This window comes from Mixophyes fleayi, unplaced genomic scaffold, assembly GCF_038048845.1.
Source record: "Mixophyes fleayi isolate aMixFle1 unplaced genomic scaffold, aMixFle1.hap1 Scaffold_171, whole genome shotgun sequence".
Lineage (NCBI taxonomy): Eukaryota > Metazoa > Chordata > Amphibia > Anura > Limnodynastidae > Mixophyes > Mixophyes fleayi.
In genome coordinates, this window is record NW_027446046.1 from 1 (window position 1) to 5000 (window position 5000).

Genomic DNA, 5000 nt, shown 5'->3' on the forward strand with positions numbered 1-5000 from the left:
TACCACCCTGAACAAGCCCAATCTCGTCTAATCTTGGAAGCTAAGCAGGGCTGGGCCTGGTTAGTACTTGGATGGGAGACCACCTGGTAATACCAGGTGCTGTAGGCTTTTTTTTTTTCTCTCTTGTTCCGGCCTCCTTCAATGCTGGTTTTGAGATGTATAAGAGATGTAGGTCAATAGGAAACCAATACCTACAGCCACACCACCCTGAACAAGCCCAATCTCGTCTGATCTTGAAAGCTAAGCATGTCCGGGCCTGGTTAGTACTTTTTTTTTTCTCTCTTGTTCTGGCTTCCTTCAATGCTGGTTTTAAAATGTATAAGTCATGTAGGTTATTAGAAAACCAATGCCTACAGCCACACCACCCTGGACAAGCCCAATCTCATCTGATCTTGGAAGCTAAGCAGGGCCGGGCCTGGTTAGTACTTGGATGGGAGACCACCTGGGAATACCAGGTGCTGTAGGCCTTTTTTTTTTTCTCTCTTGTTCCGGCTTCCTTCAATGCTTGTTTTTAGATGTATAAGAGATGTAGGTCAATAGGAAAACAATACCTACAGCCACACCACCCTGAACAAGCCCAATCTCATCTGATCTTGGAAGCTAAGCAGGGCTGGGCCTGGTTAGTACTTGGATGGGAGACCACCTGGAAATACCAGGTGCTGTAGGCCTTTTTTTTTTCTCTCTTTTTCCGGCTTCCTTCAATGCTGGTTTTGAGAAGTATAAGAGATGTAGGTCAATAGGAAACCAATACCTACAGCCACACCACCCTGAACAAGCCCAATCTCATCTGATCTTGGAAGCAAAGCAGGGCCAGGCCTGGTTAGTACTTGGATGGGAGACCACCTGGGAATACCAGGTGCTGTAGGCTTTTTTTTTTTCTCTCTTGTTACGGCTTCCTTCAATGCGGGTTTTTAGATGTATAAGAGATGTAGGTCAATAGGAAAACAATACCTACAGCCGCACCACCCTGAACAAGCCCAATCTCGTTTGATCTTGGAAGCTAAGCAGGGCCAGGCCTAGTTAGTACTTGGATGGGAGACCACCTGGGAATACCAGGTGCTGTAGGCTTTTTTTTTTTCTCTCTTGTTACGGCTTCCTTCAATGCGGGTTTTTAGATGTATAAGAGATGTAGGTCAATAGGAAAACAATACCTACAGCCGCACCACCCTGAACAAGCCCAATCTCGTTTGATCTTGGAAGCTAAGCAGGGATGGGCCTGGTTAGTACTTGGATGGGAGACCACCTGGGAATACCAGGTGCTGTAGGCCTTTTTTTTTTCTCTCTTGTTCCGGCTTCCTTCAATGCTGGTTTTTAGATGTATAAGAGATGTAGGTCAATAGGAAACCAATACCTACAGCCACACCACCCTGAACAAGCCCAATCTCGTTTGATCTTGGAAGCTACGCAGAGCCGGGCCTGGTTAGTACTTGGATGCAAGACCACCTGGGAATACCAGGTGCTGTAGGCCCTTTTTTTTTTCTCTCTTGTTCCGACTTCCTTCAATGCTGGTTTTGAGATGTATAAGAGATGTAGGTCAATAGGAAAACAATACCTACAGCCACACCACCCTGAACAAGCCCAATCTCATCTGATCTTGAAAGCTAAGCAGGTCCGGGCCTGGTTAGTACTTTTTTTTTTCTCTCTTGTACTGGCTTCCTTCAATGCTGGTTTTAAAATGTATAAGTGATGTAGGTCATTAGAAAACCAATACCTACAGCCACACCACCCTGGACAAGCCCAATCTCATCTGATCTTGAAAGATAAGCCGCGCCAGGCCTAGTTAGTACATGGATGGGAGACCACCTGGGAATGCCAGGTGCTGTAGGCCTTTTTTTTCTTTTTTGATCCGGCTTCCTTCAATGCTGGTTTTCAGATGTATAAGTGATGTAGGTCATTAGGAAAACAAATCCTACAGCCACAACACCCTGAACAAGCCCAATCTCATCTGATCTTGGAAGCTAAACAGAGCCGGGCCTGGTTAGTACTTGGATGCGAGACCACCTGGGAATACCAGGTGCTGTAGGCATTTTTTTTTTCTCTCTTGTTCCGACTTCCTTCAATGCTGGTTTTGAGATGTATAAGAGATGTAGGTCAATAGGAAACCAATACCTACAGCTACACCACCCTGAACAAGCCCAATCTCGTCTGATCTTGGAAGCTAAGCAGGGCCAGGCCTAGTTAGTACTTGGGTGGGAGACCACCTGGGAATGCCAGGTGCTGTAGGCTTTTTTTTTTTCTCTCTTGTTCCGGCTTCCTTCAATGCGGGTTTTTAGATGTATAAGAGATGTAGGTCAATAGGAAAACATTACCTGCAGCCGCACCACCCTGAACAAGCCCAATCTCATCTGATCTTGGAAGCTAAGCAGGGACGGGCCTGGTTAGTACTTGGATGGGAGACCACCTGGGAATACCAGGTGCTGTAGGCATTTTTTTTTCTCTCTTGTTCTGGCTTCCTTCAATGCTGGTTTTGAGATGTATAAGTGATGTAGGTCATTAAGAAACCAATACCTACAGCCACACCACCCTGAACAAGCCCAATCTCGTCTGATCTTGGAAGCTAAGCAGGGCCAGGCCTAGTTAGTACTTGGGTGGGAGACCACCTGGGAATGCCAGGTGCTGTAGGCTTTTTTTTTTCTCTCTTGTTCCGGCTTCCTTCAATGCGGGTTTTTAGATGTATAAGAGATGTAGGTCAATAGGAAAACATTACCTGCAGCCGCACCACCCTGAACAAGCCCAATCTCATCTGATCTTGGAAGCTAAGCAGGGACGGTCCTGGTTAGTACTTGGATGGGAGACCACCTGGGAATACCAGGTGCTGTAGGCCTTTTTTTTTTCTCTCTTGTTCCGGCTTCCTTCAATGCTGGTTTTTAGATGTATAAGAGATGTAGGTCAATAGGAAACCAATACCTACAGCCACACCACCCTGAACAAGCCCAATCTAGTCTGATCTTGGAAGCTAAGCAGAGCCGGGCCTGGTTAGTACTTGGATGCGAGACCACCTGGGAATACCAGGTGCTGTAGGCCTTTTTTTTTTTCTCTCTTGTTCCGGCTTCCTTCAATGCTTGTTTTTAGATGTATAAGATATGTAGGTATATAGGAAAACAATACCTACAGCCACACCACCCTGAACAAGCCCAATCTCATCTGATCTTGGAAGCTAAGCAGGGCTGGGCCTGGTTAGTACTTGGATGGGAGACCACCTGGAAATACCAGGTGCTGTAGGGTTTTTTTTTTCTCTCTTGTTCCGGCCTCCTTCAATGATGGTTTTGAGATGTATAAGAGATGTAGGTCAATAGGAAACCAATACTTACAGCCACACCACCCTGAACAAGCCCAATCTCGTCTGATCTTGGAAGCTAAGCAAGGACGGGCCTGGTTAGTACTTGGATGGGAGACCACCTGGGAATACCAGGTGCTGTAGGCCTTTTTTTTTTCTCTCTTGTTCCGGCTTCCTTCAATGCTGGTTTTGAGATTATAAGAGATGTAGGTCAATAGGAAACCAAAACCTATAGCTACACATTTCTAAACAAGCCCAATCTCGTTTGATCTTGGAGGCTAAGCAGGGCCAGGCCTGGTTTGTACTTGGATGGGAGACAACCTGGGAATACCAGGTGCTGTAGGCTTTTTTTTTTTCTCTCTTGTTCCGGCTTCCTTCAATGCTGGTTTTTAGATGTATAAGAGATGTAGGTCAATAGGAAACCAATACCTACAGCCACACCACCCTAAACAAGCCTGATCTTGGAAGCTAAGCAGAGCCAGGCCTGGTTAGTACTTGGATGCGAGACCACCAGGGGATACCAGGTGCTGTAGGCCCTTTTTTTTTTCTCTCTTGTTCCGACTTCCTTCAATGCTGGTTTTGAGATGTATAAGAGATGTAGGTCAATAGGAAACCAATACCTACAGCAACACCACCCTGAACAAGTCCAATCTCTTGTGATCTTGGAAGCTGAGCAGGGCTGGGCCTGGTTAGTACTTGGATGGGAGACCACCTGGAAATACCAGGTGCTGTAGGCTTTTTTTTTTCTCTCTTGTTCCGGCCTCCTTCAATGCTGGTTTTGAGATGTATAAGAGATGTAGGTCAATAGGAAACCAATAACTACAGCCACACCACCCTGAACAAGCCCAATCTCGTCTGATCTTGGAAGCTAAGCAGAGCCGGGCCTGGTTAATACTTGGATGGGAGACCACCTGGGAATACCAGGTGCTGTAGGCCTTTTTTTCTTCTCTCTTGTTCCGGCTTCCTTCAATGCTGGTTTCTAGATGTATAAGAGATGTAGGTCAATAGGAAAAGAATACCTACAGCCACACCACCCTGAACAAGCCCAATCTTGTCTGATCTTGGAAGCTAAGCAGGGACGGGCCTGGTTAGTACTTGGATGGGAGACCACCTGGGAATACCAGGTGCTGTAGGCCTTTTTTTTTTCTCTCTTGTTCCGGCTTCCTTCAATGCTGGTGTTGAGATGTATAAGAGATGTAGGTCAATAGGAAACTAATACCTACAGCCACTCCAACTTGAACAAGCACAATCTCGTCTGATCTTGAAAGATAAGCCGCGCCAGGCCTAGTTAGTACATGGATGGGAGACCACCTGGGAATGCCAGATACTGTAGGCATTTTTTTTTTTCTCTTTTGATCCGGCTTCCTTCAATGCTGGTTTTCAGATGTATAAGTAATGTAGGTCATTAGGAAACCAAATCCTACAGCCACAACACCCTGAACAAGCCCAATCTCATCTGATCTTGGAAGCTAAGCAGAGCCAGGCCTGGTTAGTACTTGGATGCGAGACCACCTGGGAATACCAGGTGCTGTAGGCATTTTTTTTTTCTCTCTTGTTCTGACTTCCTTCAATGCTGGTTTTGAGATGTATAAGAGATGTAGGTCAATAGGGAACCAATACCTACAGCTACACCACCCTGAACAAGCCCAATCTCGTCTGATCTTGAAAGCTAAGCAGGTCCGGGCCTGGTTAGTACTTTTTTTTTCTCTCTTGTTCTGGCTTC

General features: G+C 46.0%; 8 non-coding genes and 12 pseudogenes across 8 annotated transcripts; all 20 read left to right on the forward strand.

Annotated features, from left to right (window-relative positions):
• Positions 1-108, forward strand: LOC142117313 (5S ribosomal RNA; annotated as a pseudogene; the record flags this gene model as incomplete).
• Positions 109-348: 240 nt separating this feature from the next.
• Positions 349-467, forward strand: LOC142117167 (5S ribosomal RNA). Its single transcript, XR_012682752.1, has one exon. It is a non-coding gene; the product is annotated as a 5S ribosomal RNA (ribosomal RNA).
• An 82-nt stretch (positions 468-549) lies between these two features.
• LOC142117355 (5S ribosomal RNA) lies at positions 550-668 on the forward strand. Its single transcript, XR_012682773.1, has one exon. It is a non-coding gene; the product is annotated as a 5S ribosomal RNA (ribosomal RNA).
• Positions 669-749: 81 nt separating this feature from the next.
• LOC142117533 (5S ribosomal RNA) lies at positions 750-868 on the forward strand. The gene has a single exon (XR_012682937.1). It is a non-coding gene; the product is annotated as a 5S ribosomal RNA (ribosomal RNA).
• An 81-nt stretch (positions 869-949) lies between these two features.
• On the forward strand, positions 950-1068 carry LOC142117771 (5S ribosomal RNA; annotated as a pseudogene).
• Positions 1069-1149: 81 nt separating this feature from the next.
• LOC142117420 (5S ribosomal RNA) lies at positions 1150-1268 on the forward strand. The gene has a single exon (XR_012682833.1). It is a non-coding gene; the product is annotated as a 5S ribosomal RNA (ribosomal RNA).
• Positions 1269-1349: 81 nt separating this feature from the next.
• LOC142117230 (5S ribosomal RNA) lies at positions 1350-1468 on the forward strand (annotated as a pseudogene).
• Positions 1469-1709: 241 nt separating this feature from the next.
• Positions 1710-1828, forward strand: LOC142117305 (5S ribosomal RNA; annotated as a pseudogene).
• Positions 1829-1907: 79 nt separating this feature from the next.
• On the forward strand, positions 1908-2026 carry LOC142117174 (5S ribosomal RNA; annotated as a pseudogene).
• An 81-nt stretch (positions 2027-2107) lies between these two features.
• Positions 2108-2226, forward strand: LOC142117767 (5S ribosomal RNA; annotated as a pseudogene).
• An 81-nt stretch (positions 2227-2307) lies between these two features.
• On the forward strand, positions 2308-2426 carry LOC142117516 (5S ribosomal RNA). The gene has a single exon (XR_012682922.1). It is a non-coding gene; the product is annotated as a 5S ribosomal RNA (ribosomal RNA).
• Positions 2427-2506: 80 nt separating this feature from the next.
• LOC142117717 (5S ribosomal RNA) lies at positions 2507-2625 on the forward strand (annotated as a pseudogene).
• Positions 2626-2705: 80 nt separating this feature from the next.
• Positions 2706-2824, forward strand: LOC142117611 (5S ribosomal RNA; annotated as a pseudogene).
• An 81-nt stretch (positions 2825-2905) lies between these two features.
• Positions 2906-3024, forward strand: LOC142117849 (5S ribosomal RNA; annotated as a pseudogene).
• An 82-nt stretch (positions 3025-3106) lies between these two features.
• On the forward strand, positions 3107-3225 carry LOC142117383 (5S ribosomal RNA). The gene has a single exon (XR_012682800.1). It is a non-coding gene; the product is annotated as a 5S ribosomal RNA (ribosomal RNA).
• Positions 3226-3305: 80 nt separating this feature from the next.
• LOC142117531 (5S ribosomal RNA) lies at positions 3306-3424 on the forward strand. Its single transcript, XR_012682935.1, has one exon. It is a non-coding gene; the product is annotated as a 5S ribosomal RNA (ribosomal RNA).
• A 471-nt stretch (positions 3425-3895) lies between these two features.
• Positions 3896-4014, forward strand: LOC142117201 (5S ribosomal RNA; annotated as a pseudogene).
• Positions 4015-4094: 80 nt separating this feature from the next.
• Positions 4095-4213, forward strand: LOC142117712 (5S ribosomal RNA; annotated as a pseudogene).
• Positions 4214-4294: 81 nt separating this feature from the next.
• On the forward strand, positions 4295-4413 carry LOC142117487 (5S ribosomal RNA). The gene has a single exon (XR_012682895.1). It is a non-coding gene; the product is annotated as a 5S ribosomal RNA (ribosomal RNA).
• Positions 4414-4695: 282 nt separating this feature from the next.
• Positions 4696-4814, forward strand: LOC142117240 (5S ribosomal RNA; annotated as a pseudogene).
• The last annotated feature ends 186 nt before the right edge of the window (positions 4815-5000 follow it).